Consider the following 23,274-nt stretch of genomic DNA (forward strand, 5'->3'; position numbering starts at 1 on the left):
ACGAGCTATTGACTCCCCATTACAGCGAGACTTTTTATATTTAATAAAAAATTCTAAAACTGTAGTCATTTGTTTGATTGTATGTGTGCATCACATCTACGGATTTCCGTCCCATTCGGATAATTCCTTAATGGGGAGATTTTTTTTTTTTGCCTCAGAGTGTACGTTTAATATGTCTGTTGCCATAACTAACACAAAGGTTACTCGGGTGGAAGTAATTTTCTGCAAAATTTCTGCAACCTCTTCCACAATACGAACTGAAGGCTTATGGTCACTCTTAGAGACTTCTTCTATTGTCAACTGTGGAACACCACACTTCTTTTCAGGTGTACACCAAATCAAGAATTTTCCATAAATAACTGAATGACTCTTATCTTAAAGAACAGGTATGGATATACCCATCAGCTATGCACAGTCTTTCATTCACGAAATATGGCATACTTTACTAGAATTATTCAAAGAACGAAGGCAAAACGCTAACAGCGCTTTGAAAGCAACAACTAAAAGCTGTGGCAGTTAATCATCCCACGTGATCTGAAGAAGCAGGCGTGACAGGAACGCTAATACCACAACTTCCTGCACATGGTGGGGGGGCCGTCTTTGCGTCAGTTACAAGGTGCAAGTGGGGCGCTCGCGCAGTTGTATTCATGTAGAGTTGTTTCATTAGTATTTGCTTGGCTTCAATATGAAACAGAAACAGTGGTAATACAGGTAGCACCTACCAGTAAATTTCAGTTTCAGAAACAAAGAGAAGTTTGTGTTTGGGACGGTGGTAAGAGGCACTAGCAAAGAGCGGTGATCTGCGACAGAGCCACTCCTAGCGGTCCTCGGCAAATTCACGCCACACTGGCAGGAGAGGCAAAAACAAATGAGAGAAGGTAGCTCTGAGGCTGCTAACAGGAATATAGACGGGTTACCGCCTGAAGAGAACTGACTGGCGGTTTCAGACGAGGCGTATAACTGCTTTCATTATTCTCTGCATTTTATTTGTTATTTCCTTCTGTTATCCCGTTACACAGCACAACTGAATCCACACAGAATCGAAACCTTTGTACTTAAAAATCAATTACCGTGTGACAATTACCGCTAATCAAAATTGAATACTGCATAACATTAATTACGATAATTAATTAGTATTTCCCAAATATTGCTTTTAAAGTATTTCTAGCTATAAGGTATCGAAGTAATTATTGGCTTCAATGTTTAATCTTAAACGCCTGTACTCCGGGAAAACAAAATTAATATATCAACTTTCCAGTTTATTTCGCCTTCCTGTATATTTCCAAGCATACAATTAATTTATTTTTTGTTACTACCCGGGAGATGGAAGTCCATAAACATGATTCTTGTTGTGTACAAGTGACCCGGTTTGATTTGTTCATTTTAACTGTCGATGTTTTTCGGTGCCCAAAATTATATGCAAAAAACATTCTCCTACATCGGAACGTAAGAAGATGGCGGCGAATGCTGAAACCCATGTCTGCGCCGATTTTGCTAAGATGGCATGCAGCCCTTCTTAATGTGCTGGCCGGTGTGGCCGAGCGGTTCTAGGCGCTTCAGTCTCGAACCGCGAGACCGCTACGGTCGCAGGTTCGAATCCTGCCTTGGGCATGGATGTGTGTGATGTCCTTATGTTAGTTAGGTTTAAGTAGTTTGTAAGTAGGCTGCTTAGGTTTTTATATTGGTAACGCCACGTAGCGCTCTGTATGAAAATCACTGGCTGTGCTGTGTGCAGTCTGTGGCTAGTTTGCATTGTTGTCTGCTATTGTAGTGTTGGGCAGCTGGATGTTAACAGCACGTAGCGTTGCGCAGTTGGAGGTGAGCCGCCACCAGTGGTGGATGTGGGGAGAGAGATGGCGGAATTTTGAGAGCGGACGATCTGGACGTGTGTCCATCAGAAAGAGTAAATTTGTAATATTGCATAGCATGGAATGATATATATATATTATGACTTTCGAACAATATTAAGGTAAATACATTGTTTGTTCTCTATCAAAATCTTTCATTAGCTAACTATGCCTATCAGTAGTTAGTGCCTTCAGTAGTTTGAATCTTTTATTTAGCTGGCAGTAGTGGCACTCACTGTATTGCAGTAGTTCGAGTAACGAAGATTTTTGTGAGGTAAGTGATTTGTGAAACGTATAGGTTAATTTAGTCAGGGCCATTCTCTTTCAGGGATTATTGCAAGTCAGATTGCGTTGCGCTAACAAATATTGTGTGTCAGTTTAAGCACAGTCATGTATAATTTTTCTAAGGGGACGTTTCATAAGTTCTCAGTTCTACGAGACTGATTACCTCAGATGTTCAGTCCCATAGTGCTCAGAGCCATTTGAACCTTCTTAATGTTACGTAAACTTTGGCTTATATCAAACAGTTTCTCGTTAAAGTACGAATATACTCGTATCAGTATATGAATGAATATCTATATGGGACTAATATTTTCAGTTCATTCATGATCGCAAATTCTCAATACTTGATCTCAACAACAGATGTGTACAATTTAATGGACGCAAAACTTTATTAACCAGAAAAGACACGTGAAGCATTTTGCATGTTGTGCCTTCACAAAAGTATTATTTAGTTATCAGTCATTTTCCTCGGCAAATCATTAAAAAGCCTACACTCTTCTGTCATTTATGTAATTCACACATCAGCTCCTATATGTTCATAAACAACTTGCAGAATTTCAACGATTTTACTCACTTTATTTACGTATTTCGTACATGCTTTTCAGTATCTGTTAGTCCTTGAGACGTTTACTACTTATTTGCACAATTTCGATGTCCAGAAACCCTAGCTCATTCCACCTTCCTTTCATCTGTCTGTTGCTCTGTTTTACACATATATTAATCTCTGTGTATATAGCACCTACACAACTGAAAATACTTGCAGTTACACTCACCAAGCAAGTTGGGCCTCCATCATAAAAAGTAGCAGGAAGTAAAATCTCTACCACAGAAAAGTATTTGCAGTATTGAGGTGGCGTGCTTGCACGCTTGCGACTAACTCCTCACAGGACGAATCATACTATGTCAGTTAAGGCGGGTAATAAGAAATCTTTAATAACCATTTATTAAAATAAAATAAAAGATAAATAATCATGTGTAGAGTGATGATAATCAGGAATGACGCTGTAGTAGAATATAAGACCATTAATGTAACTTATCTCGTGATTTATTTATCGTATGGTTTTACAAATACACAAAGTATCTACAGTCAAATGTCAGAATTTGACAGTCAGTCGAGAGTACACTGTGTCACTCGATGTTGCGTACTCACATCAACGTTAAATGTGTGAAGTGGGCACTCCTTAACAATGTTTTATATTGTCTGCTGCTCCAGTCGTCAGTGGCAGTGAGCTGGTGAACAGATATTCCAGTTCTTCAATGTGTTACCTTACCGCTCTTGACCTGTCCTAATGCCGTTCAGCCGCGACCAGGTTTGGCCCGATAACTGGAATCGCATAATCTTATTTGTTGGATCTTGAACCAAGTGATCGTTCTCGGGTAGACTTCTGTACCAGCGTTGCGCCGTACGTGGGTCGCTTCAGAAGAACTTGTACTTTCCAAATCAATCCGAGTTCGTCTGCACGATTTCAGACGAGTTGGTGGCAGATACTGTATGGCACCGTAGAATAGAGTGTTCTTATGAGAAACGATCTTTCTGAGGAGGATTATCAGTTGCTTCCCTCTTTATATATTGCAGAGCAATATCTACTAGAACAGGTAAGCACTGAATGGAAGAAGATCTAGCGTACCAGTGGTATCTCTCATGGCTTCATTAATCCGCTTATCAACCTCTATTGAGTGGGCGTTGTTTTCCCACAACGTAGCCCAATATTTACCACAATGATACACAAGACAAATTGCAGCAGAGTGTGGGATCATAGAAAATTAGTTAGTGACAGTTTAGTCTGAACCACTGTAGACAGACACATTGAGACTTTGCGTTAAATGTCCGATAATTACTCGTTGATAGCAGCTTAGAAACAACTGCAGCAAGTGTAGTTCCACGACAGCGGTGATAACTGGTCGCTAACTGTGGCAACAGTTCGCTTTCTGCAAAAGCTGGTCGCTAACTATGACTACAGTTCTTTAACTGTAACAGCTGGTCGCTAACTGGTACAATAGTTCGTTAACTGTAACAGCTGCTCCCTAACTGTGCAAATTAGAAGCTGACAACAACCATCTGCACGAACAGTTCGACGACGTTTGCAGCAGCATGGACTTTCAGCTCGGAGACCATGGCTACGGATACCCTTGACGCTGCATCAGAGACAGGAGCGCCTGCGATGGTGTACTCAACGACGAACCTGGGTGCACGAATGGCAAAACGTCATTATTTCGGATGAATCCACGTTCTGTTTACAGCATCATGATAGTCTGAGCCGTGTTTGGCGAGACCGCAGTGACCGCACATTGGAAGCGTGTATTCGTCATCGACATACTGGCGTATCACCCGGCGTCATGCTATGGGGTGCTATTGGTTACACGTCTCGATCACCTCTTGTTCGCATTGACGGCACTTTGAACAGTGGACGTTACATTTGAGATATGCTACGATCTGTGGCTCTACCCTTCATTCGATCACTGCGAAACCCTACATTTCAGCAGGATAAGGCACGACCGCATGTTGCAGGTCCTGTACGGGCGTTTGTGGATACAGGAAATGTTCGACTGCTGCCCTGGCCAGTACATTCTCCAGATTTCTTACCAATTGAAAAGCTCTCGTCAATGGTGGTCGAGCAACTGTCTCGTCACAATACGCCAGTCACTACTCTTGATGAACTGTAGTATCATGTTGAAGCTGCATGGGCAGCTGTTCCTGTACACTCCATCGAAGCTCTGTTTGACTCAATGCCCAGGCGTATCAAAGCCGTTATTACGGCCCGAGTAGGTTGTTCTGGGTACTGATTTCTCAGGATCTATGCACCCAAATTGCGTGAAAATGTAATCACATGTCAGTTCTAGTATAACATGTTTGTCCAGTGAATATCCGTTTACCATCTGCATTTCTTCTTGGTGTAGCAATTTTAATGACCAGTAGTGTAGTTAGTGACAGTTTAGTCTGAACCATTACAGACAGACGCATTGAGATTTTGCGTTAAATGTCCGACACTTACTCGTTGATATCAGCTCAGCAATAACTGCAGCAAGTATAGTTCCACGACAGCGGTGACAACTGGTCGCTAATTGTGATAACAGGTCGCTTTCTGCAAAAGCTCGTAGCTAACTATGGCCACAGTTTGTTAACTGTAGCAGCTGGTCGCTAACTGTGACTACAGTTGTTTAGCTGTAACAGCCGGTCGCTAACTGGTACAATAGTTCGCCAACTGTGACAGCTGCTGGCTAACTGTGCAAATTGGAAGCTGACGGGTTGCTAACAACGATAAGTGGTCACTAACTGTGACTGCTGCTCGCCAACAGACGTCTGGTCGACAACTATGACAACTCTTTGTTTAAAGGGTGAATATTTCTTCGTTTAAATTGCTCAAGTATTTTAATTAAAAATATTGTTTTATAGGAGACAACTGGTCCCTAAATGGGCAAGTGAACGTGTGCAGATGCTTTTGTTCACATCAGCGGAAGAATCGTCATCTGCGCTCTGTTTGGCGGATTTGGGAAATATTCCGCCAGCCGCTGTGGCCGAGCGGCTCTAGGCGCTTCAGTCTGGACCCGGCGAGTGCTACGGGCTCAGATCCATCTATACCATTGTGGAAATATTCCCGGTATTGCCTCATTTCAGCGCTCTCTGTGGCGTCAGATATAACTATCGGCGAATAGGTACCTCCATCTTAATGCCTTGTGGCAGAAGCATAATAAGGTTCCAGTTACACGCGCCATCTATATGTGTCGACTGATCGGGACTCGGTGCCGCCACGGCCCATGAGGCAGTGTTTTCTCATACTTTTTTGTTTAGCTTCAGAATGAAACTAAATTGGTGAGTACGCACTCTATAGCAGGTTGCTACCAGCGAAATCTCGCTTAAAACAACAAAGAGAGAGAGATACAGTTTTGGGATAACGACAGAAGGCACGAGTGAAGTAGGGTGAGCTGCGAGAAACCTACTCCTGGCGATCCTCGGCAGATTTACGCCACGTTAGCAGAACAGAGAGAAACGGTAAAGAGAAGTGTAGCCCGCGGCAAGCCTTTGCAGCACGGCCAGAGGATCGAACGATTGCCGGAAGGGAAGCAGCTTGCCGTGTCCGCCGAGGCGTACTGAACAATTCCGCTGCAGTGCGCTGCAGGAAGGCCTCAGGGCGGACGAGGCAGCAGAAGAGAAACACAGCCGAGCCGCATTGCAATCTTAAGAGCCGGGCAGAGGCCCTCGAAGCGAAATTAATGGGCCAGCGTTCACAGAGTGGGAGAGGTCGTACGCATTTTGTGGGGCACCCAGCCGCGCTAAAGGAAATAAAGAAGGGTCGTAAGGGGGGGAGGGAAGGGGGGTTTGAGGTTGGAGGGCAAAGGGGGAAAGAAAAGAAAGGACCTTAAGTTTTATGGCGTTCCAATACATCGCTTTGTGCGGTGCTGCCTCCGCACCAAAGCCAGCGGCTGCTATCTGCACCGACCATCTATTTCGACACTGTACTCCCATTGTTATAGTCGCAAAAACGGGCGCAACAGCTACGTCCATTCTCGGATACTGCCCCGCAGGAGGCAATGATAGCTTCGGAGGTTCTGTTAGTGCTAGACAGAGGCGGAAGCAATCGGCTGCGGTGAATGAGCAGAGTGGGCGGCTGGGCGTGTTGGGGAGGCTAGGGGAGGGAGATAGAGCATTAGGGGAGACCGACAGGGAGAAGAACTGCAAACGACGGGAAGGGGAAAGTGCAGAAACTAAATGGGAATATTCAAGCACGTGATACTGACGCGTAATCCAGGGGTGATACCAGAAGAATGGCCTCTAGTAATGGCGGCGTAACTGCCACGTTTGTACGGCTTGCTATCGATTCCCGATACAGTTGGTCGCCGGCGTTCTGAATGGGTAGTTATGGGAAGCAGAGTCCGTACTCACGGCTTCCGTGCACTGTCGATGTGTTACTGCCTCGCTACGTCACAGGTAATCGATGCCCTGTCTCGTCAGTCAAGTGCGAGCTGCAGCTGTTAGCCACGCGTCACGTAGCACGGTCCAGCTTTGCGCATGCGTCGCAGGACACTGGCAGATTTCAATTGTTGTCTGTTGCTATTTGGGAACAAACTGTGTTGTTATCTGTCATGAAACCGTCGTACAACTGTACAGCGAAACAGGACGGTGATAATTACGTAACAGTTTTTGAAAATTTGTGACTTATTTAACACAGTATGTTGGGACAACGCTATCTTATTACCATTTAACGTTGAGAACTTTGTATTCGGGGAATGTAGTCCTGAAACATGTTGTATTACATAAACATACATTTTCGAGAACTGGCACGTAATAACCTTCGTACTGACCCACCTACAGCGATCAGCTTTATTACGCTTCCCACAACGTTGGCATTCATTGGATTGGTTTACCGGGATATCATCTCGACCTTTGTCAAATATCTTATCACGGAAATCGCGACTTACCTGTGTATTCTTACCCTCCCACACAAAACTATTAAAATTCTCTCTCTCTGCACAAGTTTTGAAAGCTTCGTGAGGCGTAATATATACAAAAGAAAAACTTTTTACTTGTCTGCATTTTCTCTTGTTGTTGGCTCCAGCCGGCCGAAATGGCCGAGAGGTTCTAGCCACTTCAGTCTGGAACCGCGCGACAGCTACGGTCGCAGGTTCGAATCCTGCCTTGGGCATGGATGTGTGAGATGTCCTTAGGTTAGTTAGGTTTAAGTAGTTCTAAGTTCTAGGGGACTGATGACCTCAGATGTTAAGTCCCAGAGTGCTCAGAGCCATTTTAACCATTTTGTTGGCGCCAAGTCTTGCATCTAGGCGTACATTCTTCCGGATTCTGCGGTACTCACAATATTCCAAAGACTTTACAAAGCAAAACAGTTTTTACTCTCTTGACAAAAGAAGAATCTTTACCAAACCGTATCATTATTTTATGAATGAGTCCAGAAATAAATTTAATAATTAGCGTTGACTGTCCAATTAATAACATGAATTTCAAGTATACCAGAAATTTCGTGATTTCAAATATTTTCTAAAAGAACAGTAATTTTACCCGTAGATACAGAGAGTAACAAATTAATTTCTTTTTATACATTTTAGTCTAAATTATATTACTTGGTATACAAAATGAAATGAAATTCTTTCAGCAAAACAGCCGAGAATGTTCACCTATACCAGATTCGGGAATAATCCTGGTATCGGCTACTTATATATATAGAAAAAAGGTTATTTTACGAAAGGGTGTCCCATTACACCTGAATAATGTAAAAGTCTGTGAAACGGTGGGGAGCAAGCATGGTGAGTGGTGAGGTACTGGATCAAATAATTTTACACAGTTTCGATCAGTTTGTTTAACAGTAACATTAAACAACAAAACGGCTTAAAGTATTGGACCTCTTAAAGCTGCAGGCCGACACATGAGAAAAGCAATTTACACCATATTCACTCTTCCGCTCTGATAAACACTCAGAATATCGAGGTACAAGCAATAAAATGTGACAAACAATTGCGATTATTTGACACATTAAATGGCAATGGAATATAGAAACATAGTAATTAAGGAATTAAGGAAACACGTTCACGGGAATCAATGTTTTTAAATACAAATTTCGAACATTTGTAATTAGATTCTGGCTTTAGACCGCATTTTCACTATCTGTCCCTTGTGGCCTAAACTTAGGAAGAAGTCCTTGAAGAGGAACAACTAGGAAACAAGGTTCTCCCAGAGGCTATCTTTCAAGATCTTAAGTTCCTGATAATGTGAAGCCTCATAAACAGAAAGACGCTGCCAGAAACACACCAGATGTATTACAGCTATTAAATACTACTTCAACAGGTGTACAGTATTAAGCCTGAATTTAAAATACACGCAGCAGATCAAATATTTAGTCTCCAGGCAGCAATATATATTAAAGAGCAATCCCAGATTGGCCACCAGGTCGAGAGGCTACAGGAATGAAAATATCCTCTAAAACCAAAAGCGAACGCAACATGAAGGAATTATCCGAATGGGACGGAAATAGGTAGAAGTAATGTATATATACAGACAAGCAAACGATTACAGTTTCAGAAAAGTTGGATGATTTATTCAACTCAATTCTATCGCATGTGCCTTGTCCCACGGTTGCGCAGGATCGACCATGGTTAATCGGATTTGGCATGTTAATTTTAAGGGGGTGGCCGGATGCACTTCCAGTCACCACACCATACCCCCAGGGCAGAATTAATGTATCCCAACTGTCTGCGTCTAGTGTAATCCATGGAAGAGTGGGAACGTATGCAGATCTCTGCCATCCCTGAAACTGAGGTGGAATGTGGGGACCAGCCTGGTATTCACGTAGTGGGATGTGGAAAACCACATAAAAACCACATCAAGGCTGGCCAGGTGGATTGGATCCATGGCCTGTGCACCTACCCGAGTCCAGGAAGCACCACATTAAAACCCTCAGCTACCCTGGCAGGTCGATGATTTAATCAACTGAATGAGCTTCATAAACTGACCAAGTCAATAACGCGTTGGGTTACCTCTGGCCCTTATGCAGCTTGGCATTCATTGATAGTTTTTGGATGTCCAGCTGAAGGATATCGTGCCAAACTGTCCAACTATCGCGTTAGATGTCAAAATCCGGATCTGGTTGTACGGCCTTGCTTACATGTTGCATACATTCTCAATTGAGGGTAGATCTTGCGACCTTGCTGGCTAAGGTGCGGCTTCGAAAGCACGACTACAAGTAGTAGAAATTCTCTCGGCGTGCCGGCGGACATTATCTTGGTGAAATGTAAGCCCAGGATGGCTTGGGACGAAGGGGAACTAAACGGGGCGTAGAATATCGTCGACGTAAAAATGTGCTGTAACGGTGTCGGGAATGACAACCAAAGCTCACCGGGGTCTCTGCACAGCTGAAAAAGTCTGTAACTTTATGGATAGGGCCAGCGTGGGATTTTGAGGATCGAACGCACCACTTTGACAATTTGGCATGATGTCCATGAGGGGGACATCCAACAACTATACCGATCAATACCAAGCCTAGTAATTGCTTGCGTAAGGGCCAGAGATGGATCAACGCGTTCTGACTTGGACAATTTGTGAAGCTCTTTCTCGTAAACGAATCATCTAATCCGTCTGTCTCTACATGTACTTCACATCTACCTATTTCAGTCCAATTCGGATAAGACCTCAGGGGTGTTTGTAACTTTTTTGTCTTAGGGTGTAGAAACACCAGTAAATACCGCAATGGCGCAGCGCAAGTAGGAAGCCGAGTAATAATACACACGAGCAGTACCTCTGTCAGTGCCACTATTCTCATGTGATTTTATATACGATGTAAACACAGATGATGTAGATTATACGGCCAGTGTCCACTCGCCAGCCTGGTGTATGTTTACTGACAAGGGAAACGTTTTTCAAAGCTTTATAAAATTCTATAAAGCAGCAACACGCTTGCTTCACAAAAGAACAGACCATAACCCACACACCCACACAGGTCGTAACCACACAGTATTACAGTGCAGTGGGTTTCGAAATCTAGGATGGAGGAACCTGACGGCAGAACACAGGACCTTTCCAAAATTCCGCTCTCCGTCACCGGAAAACTGTAAACCAGATGCACGCCATAGATTCTACATTAAAATCGCCACGAGACTCATGACTACCCGTTAGTGCTCAATACGTCCGTCTTGATCCGCGCCGGCCGCGGTGGTCTCGCGGTTCTAGGCGCGCAGTCCGGAACCGTGCGACTGCTACGGTCGCAGGTTCGAATCCTGCCTCGGGCATGGATGTGTGTGCTGTCCTTAGGTTAGTTAGGTTTAAGTAGTTCTAAGTTCTAGGGGACATATGACCTCAGCAGTTGAGTCCCATAGTGCTCAGAGCCATTTGACCATCTTGATCCGCGAGTCAGTTACGTAGTCAGCTCTATTAACGAGATGTGGCTTCCCAACATTGATATAAAATGAAAGTCACTTTATACGAGTTAGCCCATTATGTTAACAAACCGGTCCTCTGGCGTTGCCATCGGAATGTATTGTAGTGATTTCTAAGTGGTTATCAATCAGTGACTTATACCTCGTGCAGTTAATAACTCTCAAGCTCTTTCCAAGATTTTTCTGAAACGTAGGTATACGCCTTTGTGACGGAAATTGTCACAATATGTAGGTGATTGGTGACACTGATGAAACTGATAACATTTTGAAATGCTCGCGTAGGCATATAGACTTTCAGCCGAACTGCTTACTTCGCAAATTAACAATATTTTTACGTTATACTCTAGTCTCCGAATGGTCACATGATATTAGCTGGACACACGCACTTCAAAAAATGGTTCAAATGGCTCTCAGCACTATGGGACTCAACTGCTGTGGTCATAAGTCCCCTAGAACTTAGAACTACTTAAACCTAACTAACCTAAGGACAGCACACAACACCCAGCCATCACGAGGCAGAGAAAATCCCTGACCCCGCCGGGAATCGAACCCGGGAACCCGAGCGTGGGAAGCGAGAACGCTACCGCACGACTACGAGATGCGGGCACACACGCACTTCTCAATGTTTTGATTTTCTGGTATTATGTAGTATAGCGAAGTAGGAAGATTTGCTGAACGTGAGTGGAGATCTATGAAAAGGGCAGTCACAGTAGTTGGAAAGAAATAAATATGCACAAAGAATGTAACTACGAAGAAACCACGAATAACAGAACAAATGCTCCAATTGGTCAATGAACAAAGGAGGTACAAAAATGTTCAGGGAAATTAAGGAATACAGAAATACTAGCCATATAGAAATGAAATAAATAGGAAATGCAGGGAAGCTAAGGCGAAATGACTGCATGAAAAATGTGAAGGAATCTAACAAGAACTGATTGTCGAAAGGGCAGACTCAGCATATATAGAAGTCAAAACAACCTTCCGTGAAATTAAAAGAAAGGGTTGTAACACTAAGAGTGTAAGGTTAATCCCATTATTAAATGCAGAGGAGAGAGTGGTTAGATGGAAAGAATATGTCGAAGGTCTCTATGAGGGGGAAGGTTTTCCAGATGACATTGTAAATGAAGAAACAGGAGGCAATTGGAAGAGGTTGGGGATCTAGTATTAGAATCAGAATTCGATAGAGGTTAAGAAGACTTAAGATCAAATAAGGTAGAACGGGTTGGTAACATTGCATCAGACTTTCTAAAATTATTGGGGCAAATGGCAACAAGACGACTATTCACCTTGGTGTGTAGAATGTATGTGTGAGCGGTATACCATGTGACTTTCGGAAAAGCATCAACCACAAAACTCCCTAGATTGAAAGAGCCGGCATGTGCGGGAATTATCTCACAATCAGCTTAACACCTAATGTACTCCAGTTGGTGACAAGAATAATATACAAAAGAGCTGAAAATAAAACTGAGGATTTGGTAGATTACGATCCGTTTGGCACCAGAGTGTCAATTGTGTGTGTGATATCTTATGGGACTTAACTGCTAAGGTCATCAGTCCCTAAGCTTACACACTACGTAACCTAAATTATCCTAAGGACGAACACACACACCCATGTTCGAGGGAGGAATCGAACCTCCGCCGGGATCAGCCGCACAGTCCATGACTGAGAGACAGGTAATAAACAATATATACAAGAGTCAAAAGGGAACAATAAGTCTGGGGGAACAGAGTGCTCCGATTAAAGAGGGTGTAACACAGGGATGTAGTCTTTCCTCCTGATGTTAAATCTATGCACTGATGAAGCCGCGACGGAAGTAGATGAAAGGATCAAGAGTATAATAAAAATTCAACATGACAGGATGTCAGTGCTAAGATTCGCTGACAATATTGCCATCCTCAGTAACAGTGAAGAAGAATTACATGACTTGCTGAATGGGAGGCACAGTTTAATGAATAGAGAATGTCGGCTGAGAGTGAAATGAAGAAAGACGAAAGTAATGAGAAGTAGCAGAAATGAGAGCAGCAAGAAACTTAACACCATAATTGGGGACCAACAAGTAGATGAAGTTCATGAGTTCTGATACCTAGGCAGCAAAACAACCCATTACGGACAGAGCAAGGAGGACACGAAAAGCAGACTAGCACTGACATTCCTGGCATTCCTGGCCAAGAGAAGTCTACCAGTATCAAGGATACACCTTAATTTGAGGAAGAAATTTCCGAGACTGTACCTCTGGAGCACAGCACTGTATGGTAGTGAAATATTGACAGTGGGAAAACCGGTAAAGAAGAGAATCGAGATGTTTGAGATATGGTGCTATAGAAGAATGAAATTATTGTTCTGTCGGAGTTTGACCGAGGGCAGGTTGTGATGGCCTGGAGGCTTGGCACGAGCATTTCGGAAACTGCACTCCTTGTCGGGTATTTGAGGGGTGCTGTGATGAGTGTCTTCAAGACGTTGTGAAACCAAGGCGAAATCACGTCGTGGTATTTGGGCGGCCACACCTCATTAAAGATGTCCGAAGCCGTAGGCTGGGAAGACAGGTAAAAAGACGACAGACGGCAAATTGTGGCAGAACTAAAAGAGACTTTAATGGTGGGGAGAGCGCAAGTGTGTCTGAACACACTGTGTGCCGAACAGTTCTAGCTATAGACCTCTGCAGCCTACGATCCCCGCATGTGCCAGTGTTAACACCACGACATCGGATACCACGAATGAAATAAGCACGTGACCATCGGCACTGGACGCTGTCTCATTACCGTCGTGTTAGGAGCTACCAACAGCCTTACACTTATAACCAGAGACCGGCTCACCGTCTTGTATTTGGTAAGTTCTGCCCCTTAAGCCAATCGTCCTTGTTGTTGTTGTGGTCTTCAGTCCTGAGACTGGTTTGATGCAGCTCACAATGCTACTCTATCCTTTGCAAGCTTCTTCATCTCCCAGTACCTACTGCAACCTACATCCTTCTGAATCTGCTTAGTGTATTCATCTCTTGGTCTCCCTCTACGATTTTTACCCTCCACGCTGCCCTCCAATGCTAAATTTGTGATCCCTTGATGCCTCAAAACATGTCCTACCAGCCGATCCCTTCTTCTAGTCAAGTTGTGCCACAAACTTCTCTTCTCCCCAATCATATTCAATACCTCCTCATTAGTTACGTGATCTACCCACCTTATCTTCAGCATTCTTCTGTAGCACCACATTTCGAAAGCTTCTATTCTCTTCTTGTCCAAACTAGTTATCGTCCATGTTTCACTTCCATACATGGCTACACTCCATACAAATACTTTCAGAAACGACTTCCTGACAATTAAATCTATACTCGATGTTAACAAATTTCTCTTCTTCAGAAACGCTTTCCTTCCCATTGCCAGTCTACATTTTATATCCTCTCTACTTCGACCATCATCGGTTATTTTGCTCCCCAAATAGCAAAACTCCTTTACTACTTTAAGTGTCTCATTTCCTAATCTAATTCCCTCAGCATCACCCGACTTAATTTGACTACATTCCATTATCCTCGTTTTGCTTTCGTTGATGTTCATCTTATATCCACCTTTCAAGACACTGTCCATTCCGTTCAACTGCTCTTCCAAGTCCTTTGCTGTCTCTGACAAAATTACAATGTCATCGGCGAACCTCAAAGTTTTTACTTCTTCTCCATGAATTTTAATACCTACTCCGAATTTTTCTTTTGTTTCCTTTACTGCTTGCTCAATATACAGATTGAATAACATCGGGGAGAGGCTACAACCCTGTCTCACTCCTTTCCCAACCACTGCTTCCCTTTCATGCCCCTCGACTCTTATAACTGCCATCTGGTTTCTGTACAAATTGTAAATAGCCTTTCGCTCCCTGTATTTTACCCCTGCCACCTTTAGAATTTGAAAGAGAGTATTCCAGTTGTACTTAATTTCTTTTAAAATTTCAACTGTATAATATTTAGTTTTAGACATTTGCCTAACATGAATGTACATTCTTAAAGTCAGCAGAGGAAAAATACTCCCGTCAGGCCATAAAAAGGTGAATATGCTTCTGTTTGAAAGACTGATGGGGAAAAAGGTTACCAGATCCCTCATTCTTCTTTCCTTAGCACCTTTAAAATTTATCCCCAAAATTTTGACATGCGAACATATTCGCGCTCTTTTTAACATGCCACAAGTTCTCGTAACCGTAACTCGCCCATACCCATGGGTCCATCGTTGTAAGTAGTCTCCTTCATTCTTACTGTCCTCTCTCACTATAACTGCCTCCCTCTTGCTCTTTGTTATTGCTGTTATCTCATTCATACTTTCCTAGTGCTGCTGCCTTTTCTCGCTGTCATTATGTCTCTTTTCCTCGTTGCCATTCTCATGGACTCTGTCCTCCGATATTACTGGCTCTCAACCACTTCAACTTTCTACTTCTCTTTATTCTTCTCCACTGGCATTGTCTCCTTCACTCATTTCTTAGCACTGTTCTTTCACTGTCAACTATGTTCCGCTACCACTGTGTCCCTCTCTTTCTCTCACAGTGCCAATGTCTCCTTTCCTGTTTCTGTACCATAACAGTCTACTACCTTGCAGCACTTATTTTCCACTACCACTGTATTCTTCTCTATCACCACACAAAAAAGCGCGAAAACGTTCGCATCTCAAAATTTTTGGAAATAATTTTAAAGGTGCTGAGGGAGGTAGAATGAGGCGTGTGGTACATCACTTTTCAGTCATAGTCTTTTATATACGAGTATATTCGCCTTTTTGTGGTCAATAGGAACTTTTTTTTTTCACCAGTTCCCTTATCTTCGCTGCCACAGCAGAATATGTCACACATATGAAAAGAACTTTATGGCTTAGTAAAATCTTGAAAGTTCACTTATGTGCAATTAAAACAACACAAAAGTAATTTCGCAGCTCCCACCGGATTTTAAGTGCACAAAAATTCTGCATTTGTTTCAGTACTACTATAAGAGGTTCCCACAACGTTTCTCATGATAACGGAAAAGTCCGGGTTCCCGGGTTCGATTCCCGGCGGGGTCAGGGACTTTTCTCTGCCTCGTGATGACTGGGTGTTGTGTGCTGTCCTTAGGTTAGCTAGGTTTAAGTAGTTCTAAGTTCTAGGGGACTGATCGCCATAGATGTTAAGTCCCATAGTGCTCAGAGCCATTTGAACCATTTTTGATAACGGAAACACAATACAGGACAATTCTTGGCACTACATCACTTTATAGACTTCGTTTTCACCTAGTACTAGATTTTACGTGTGTATTTTAGGTATAGAAGTAGGATAAATTTGAACCTCTCTATCTTCGAAGCGGATAAAGATATCAAGAAAGTTTTCAAGGCTGTTCGACAACGGGATCTTAGGATTCGTCAAAATTACGGCCATTTGCTGTGCATAGCTGTCTTGGAATAGGCGGCCCGGTTTTGGTACGGAAAAGTGGTAGAACAACCTTTCTCGGTGTTTGCAAAGGAAGCGACCATGAACTAATGGTGCCTCTATAAGCCACTAAGGTCCACCGTAGACCAAATCATATGAGATTAACCGTTGCGCTCCATGTACCTAAGCCGGAGGAAATGTGTAATGTTCATAGTTTGACCTTGTACTGTGGGATAGTGACAGTAAGACAGCCGACGGCGGTGGCCGAGCGGTTCTAGGCTCTTCACTCTGGAACCGCGCGACTGCTACGGTCGCAGGTTCGAATCGTGCCTCGGGCATGGATGTGTGTGATGTCCTTAGGTTAATTAGGTTCAAATAGTTCTAAGTTCTAGGGGACTGACGACCTCAGATGTTAAGTCCCATAGTGCTCAGAGCCATTTGAACCATTTTTGACACTAAGACGATATTCCTGTTGCATGTGCCAATTACCCCTAGATCAAGGGCTAAACAAAACACGCTACGCTACCTTTCTACCCAAGGTACCAGTCTCAGAAAAAAAAACAGTATTTATGAAGGCCGTTTTGGAACATATAGTCAGCGCAATCTTTTGCTTGCGTACCGACTAGAAGATTGCTAAGACGAGTTCTTATCAACGGTGTTTCAGTCTCAGTAGGACGCCTTATTATTTTTCGCGAGTCATTTTGGCGCTATATGCCTTCTGCCGATACCAACGCCCACTTTCAGACAATGTTACGATTAAATCAATTGCTCAGTCTATTTTTTTTTTTTTTTCGAGCGCACAGATCCAGAGGAGCTGGCATTGCATAAAAAGCTCCACACTGTTCTGTCATATCGACTTCAGGCCGTTATCAAAGGTTACAAACTTTTTTTAATCACTTTTCATTCTCTGCCCCTGGAGGCAGAGATCGAGCGAGGTGGCACGGTAGTTGTTACAACACTGGACTCGCATTCGGTAGGACGACGTTCCAAATCCGTCTTCGGCCGTCCTGATTTAGGTTTTCTGTCATTTCCCGAAGTCGCTGCAGGCAGGTGGGGTAGGATTCCTTTGAAAAGGCCACAACCGTTTTCTTTCCCTCCTACGTTCGTAATCCAAGCTGTGCTGTGCTCAGTGTTTAAAGACTGCTCTGTGGCGGGACGATAAACTCTTATCTTCCTTCCTTCCTAAAGAGAAAGGAGTATCAGAGTGGGGACCCTCCGAGGAGTGGATAACTTTTCAGCCTTATATCAGGCGAACTGATTGTGGGGCAAAGTGAAACCGGAATGATAAATGAGAATTCACAGTCCCGTATTTGATTTATAATAAAGTGCAACTACCTAAAAACTTAGTTGAGAATCGGTGGATGGAAACTATTTTCAATTAAAATCTAGAACAATACATCCCAGTAAAATATAAGGAGCGTGTTGAATGTCAGAGTGTATTGGTTCATGTGTACACTGTGACTACTTCTTGGATATGAATGTTTTCCACTGGAATTTTCTGACTATTAATACTCGCAGTCGATAAATGGTCGTCTTTATATTTAAAGCATTTAGTGTCGAATTGTTTTTGTATTGTCAATATCGATTTTCATGTAATGTAGACAAGCTGTAGTCGGGCTTAGTTTGACCCCCATTGCTCAAAATAATATAGTGGCTTTAATAGGGTGCTTAGTTGCTTGTGAATTACCCTTGTTGTGGCATTCAGTCCAGAGACCGGCTTGATGTAGACCCCTACGCCACCCCATCCCGCGCAAGCTCCCCCGATTTCCGAGTAACCATTGCAACCCACGTCCCCCTGAACCCGCTTAGCACACTCATCCGCTGGCCTCCCTATACGATCCCTACCCTCCAGAACCAAATTAGTGACCCCTTGATGCCTCAGAATGCGTCCTATCAACCGATCTAGTCAAGCTGTGCCACAAATTCCTCTTTGCCCCAATTCCGTTCAGTACCCCCTCATTAGTTACGTCATCTAGCCATCTAATCCTCAGCACTCCTGTGTGGCACCGCATTTCGAAAACCTCTATTCTCTACACGACTTATGGTCCATGTGCCAATCCCATGAATGGCTACACTCCATACAAATAGTTTCAGAAACGACTTCTTGACACTTACATCTATACTCGGTGTTGACCAATTTCTCTTCTTCAGAAACACTTTTCTTGCCATTGCCAGTCTACATTTTATATCCTCTCTACTTCGACCATCATCCGTTATTTTGCTCCAAAATAGCAAACCTACTCTCTACTTCGGCCATCATCCGTTATTTTGCTCCCAAATAATAAACCTCATCTATTACGGTAAGTATCTCGTTTCCTAATCTAATTTACACAACATGACCTGATTTAATTCGACTACATTCATTATCGTCGTTATACTCTCGTTGATGTTCATCATATATTCTCTTTTCAAGACACTGTCCATTCCGTTCAACTGCTCTTACAAGTCCTTTGCTGTCTCCGACAGAATTACAATGTCATCGGCAAACATCAAAGTTTTTATTTCTTCTACATGGATTTTAATTCCTACTCCAAATTTTTCTTTTGTTTCCTTTACTGCTTGCTCAATATACAAATTGAATAACATCGCTGATAAGCTACTACAACTCAACCTTACTCCATTCTCAACCACTGCTACCCTTTTATGCCCCTCGACTCTTATAAATGCAACCTGGATTCTGTACAAATTGTAAATAGCCTTTCACTCCCCATGGCGACGCCTTCCAGGTGTTCGTAGAAATTGCCATTCCACGTGAAATAGCTCGTTGGCTAGATATGCACGAAAGAGCTATGTGATGTCTTGCGGGATAATGGAACCGATGTGTTCTTAGTCCAGTGGTGGCCAATATCTTCATGGAACATTTCGATGCACAGGCACTGGAATTGGCGACTTGTAAACCTAAAGTGTGGTACAGATACGTAGTTGATACTTTCGCTGTGTAGAGCCATGGTGAAGAATAGTTCTGTGACTTCTTAAGACACTTGAACAGCCTGCATGCCAACACAAAATTTAGGAAAGGACAAAAACTAACCTTTTTATATGTGCTGGTCACAAGCGATGGTGAAAACCTTGGACACAGCGTGTATCGAAAATCGACATACGTTGACCGATACCTGCACAAACTATGATACCTGCACAAACTATGAAACCAAGACCAGAGCCACAAAAGAGTCATGATTAACACGCTCGGAACACGAGCGGAACGAATATGTGAGCCGCAGCACCTCAGACGCGAAATGCAACACCTGGAAAGTGTTCTGAGGAGCAATGGGTCCTCCACAAGTTACATTAGAAGTGTAACAGAGCGAAACACTCTGCGAAGTGACAAATCAGAAAAAGAAACGTAGGGTACGGCCTTTCTGCCATACATTCCCAGAGTGACGGACAGAATCGGCCGTATATTGCGCAAACAGGACGTAAAGGCGATTTTCAAACCGACAAAGAAGATGAAAGAGTGTCTTAGATCGGCAAAGCAGAAAAGGGATCCCCGTGCAATGTCGGGAATATACCGTATACCGTGCGCATGCGGAAGAGTGTGTGTCGGAATGACTGGACGACCAATCAACACCAGGATCACAGAACACAAGCGACATTGCAGACTGGGGCAGGTGGAGAAATCGGCCGTGGCAGAGCACGCACTGAATGAGACCGACCACGTAGTAAAATCCGCCGACACGGAACTCCTGGCTGTAGAGAGGCACTGTAGAGAACCACTATCACACCCGCTTGTTCAGAGAAGCGATAGAAATACAAAAGCACGGGAATAGCTTCATCAAGAAAGACGGAAGCCTTAAGGTAAACGGATCCTGGCTTCTTGTGCTGCAGCGAACGACTGTCGCAGGTAGCAAGACGAGAACCGCACCGGGAATGACCGCGGAGAAGCCCTCGGACGTTGTCGGGCCAGGTACATACAGTCTGCGGCCGTGAGCTCGGCTCACTTCACCACCAGCAATGGAGGGTGAAGCTTTTCCGATGCCAGCCACTCGTACTGGCGCAACATCAGTAAAATAATCAGACTAACGTCGGCCTAAGAACCCGAGACAGAAGCCAATAGCCTTTTTGCCAACGGCGAATTTGTTGCCTTAAAGCAGGGGCGGGCAGGAATCCTGCACGTGTGCGGTGCACTTGCACGCGTGCAGTTAACAGGTGTTCTGCGTGCACACAGGGGCAAGCTGGCCACCCGCTTACCTCCCCTCCCCACCATACCTTCTGTCCCCTCCTTCCTCTGTAATGCGCTTTGTTTTTCTAGCTTTCTTTATTGAATGATGGAATAAGGTTAGCAGGAGTGCTTGAAATAAATCATGGTTTGAAAGAGTACCTATTAACTACGATAAGTTTTATTTAATTATCACAGGTGGAGTTTACAATACGTTTAATATCTGGAACAAAATTTCTGCATACAGACAAACGCAAACAGTTACGTAAATTTTCATCACTTATGTTTGCTCTTAACCGAGGCTTATTAATTCAGCAAATGGTTTTCCAGCTCTCACTATATTAAGCGCAATTTTAATAGCTTGCACGTACCGCTGGGCTATTCTTGTTGTCGTCCTGAAAAATTGAAAACAGTGCTCCATAAAATGTTAAATCAGTTAGATGAGACAAATGACGAGGGAAAGTCGCAGATCTCTCGTGACAACGGCAACTAGGACAGATGCATCTAATATCGTCAGGTCGCTCTTCTTAAGCTCAGTCAATTTCCCCATCCGCTCAGAATCCGACAATAAATTGTACTCGTCCTTGTGAAAATTGTTATAATGGTCCTCAGTACCAAACTTCCGCTGACCAGCGAGAATACTGCCACATGTTAAACATATCGAATTTTCACGTTTTTGCACAAAGAAAGAATGATTCTCCCATTACTTTTTAAAAGGTAGCAAATCTCCACGTCTCCGTTTCCTTGATTCACTCTGCATTTTCCGTTTCTTGAAATACAACGTTCACTACGTAGTGGTCGCTTCGCATCAACGTCCGCGGCTTAGCCACTGCACTGCACTGCCACTGCACTGCCGGGACCTGCAGGCTGTCGCGACTGCTCCATTCGACGATTGCACGCGAACAGCACACGTGCAGCGCTGTGCGCTCACGAGCCGCGTGCACCGTTTGCCCGCCCCTGCCTTAAGGGGCTCCGGAAAGGCTCAAAATCATGAAAAGTTCAATTTTTTACTTTTTTGCGTTTTCTGAATCTGCAGACTATTACCTTTTAATAGATATATAATTTATTAAATTCCGAAGACTACAACTATTTTTAAATTTTTTTTGAAATGTGTTCTACATGGGCGTGACCCACTGTGGCGTTGTTAAACTGCTGTCAAATGGTGTTATTATTAACGTCCGTGTTCATCAGGTACATTTTAGTGATGTGAGATAAAGTATGTGTTGTGGCTAACCTGTGATGGTTCAATATATATCGCTGGTGTGATTGTCGATTGTTTCATGTTTATTTACTCTGTCGTTATCTCGAAAATATTCGTAATTAATTCTGTTTCTTGAGTCTCTGTTTTGTTGAAGTATAATAATGAGTAAAAGTAAAGTTATTAGAAATCCTCTGAAGGCTTTTAAGAAAAGGAGAAATGTTGGAAAGCCAAAGGTATTTAGAAATATGGGAATGAAGATAGGTTGTAACATGGTACGAGCGATGCTTGCTTTAGACAAGGAACGCCTTCGGGCTGCAGACAGGGCTGTAAAGAGTCTAGAAATACAAGCAAGAGTAAACAGGAGGAGGAACAAGAGGAAGCTGGAGGAGGAGTTTGCAGAGGATGAAGATAATCCATCCTATGGACCTGGAATGCACTAAAAAGTTAATCCAATCTTTGTCGCTCGATTCCCAAAACTTTTATTTTCTCAAACTAATTACATGTTTTCTAAGGATCTTCCAAACATATTTGTTTCAAACTTTCAGTAAATGTTACACAGTACCTTCTGCATAATTTAACACAGCCTTTTTCCAAAAAACTGTATATTTTTGAATATATAAATAAAAAATTGCAAAAAAGTGTTGTGAATTTTCATTACAGTTGAAAAAAAATCATCTTCAATAACTGAACTAAAATTTTGTAAAATCCCTGTGTTAAGTTGTAGCCCATATTCCAATAAATAATCTGTCAAAAGATCAACTTCCTACCTCAAATACTTTGTGAGGAAAGATGTAATTTATAAGCGTTATTTTAACATTGCAAGTATAGGGCGTTCCGGAGCCCCTTAAAGGAAATCTTGACTAATACCAACCCACTACCTCCACTCTCAAAGGTAAGTAACGCTCACGGTCGTTACAGTGCGTATTTAAAGCAAGTGTGATTTGCATCCTGAGAGTGGTGCTGCTAGAGCCACTCGTATGTGACAGGCGTGAAATCTGAATAGACATCTTTCAGGTGCAGAGACATGCCTACCAACTTTCGTATATGTTGCAAAACAACTTCTTGGTGTTACGGTATATTTATTAGCCTAAAGAATTCGCATACAATATTAGATATACTTGTAAAATATGTAACCTCTGGATAATCACAGGACTTTGCTTAAAGAATCTGGCTGAGGAACCACATTCAGCTTCGTCTATCACACACTCCTTTTTCGCGCACCTCCTTTTACGGTGATTAATATAAGATGTTGACATTCAAGTATGTATTTCTCACGTTAATAGGCGTGACACAGTCTTGAGAGAGATGATATTTCTTATTTAATATTATCGTGATTCCCTGCCCTAACATAACTTTTTAAATATTTTTTGTAGCTGTAGTGGGATGAGCAACGATTTAATCTGGCCGGTGCTTATACGGTGGTCCCATCGATTTGCCGCCAGTACAGCAGCCTTAAATCCATATCGTATGGTCATTAAGAGAACCTTCAGGATTTCTAAATTTATTACAAAGCTGATTGAAATACCGATTCACTTTCAAGCTTCACCCT

The 23,274-nt window shown here is 43.0% G+C and overlaps 1 protein-coding gene across 1 annotated transcript in view; it reads left to right on the forward strand.

Annotated features, from left to right (window-relative positions):
- LOC126203535 (uncharacterized) overlaps positions 1–23,274 on the forward strand; it is an 849,800-nt gene that overhangs the window by 308,772 nt on the left and 517,754 nt on the right. The window lies entirely within an intron of this gene.

Source organism: Schistocerca nitens, chromosome 9 (genome assembly GCF_023898315.1).
Source record: "Schistocerca nitens isolate TAMUIC-IGC-003100 chromosome 9, iqSchNite1.1, whole genome shotgun sequence".
NCBI lineage: Eukaryota > Metazoa > Arthropoda > Insecta > Orthoptera > Acrididae > Schistocerca > Schistocerca nitens.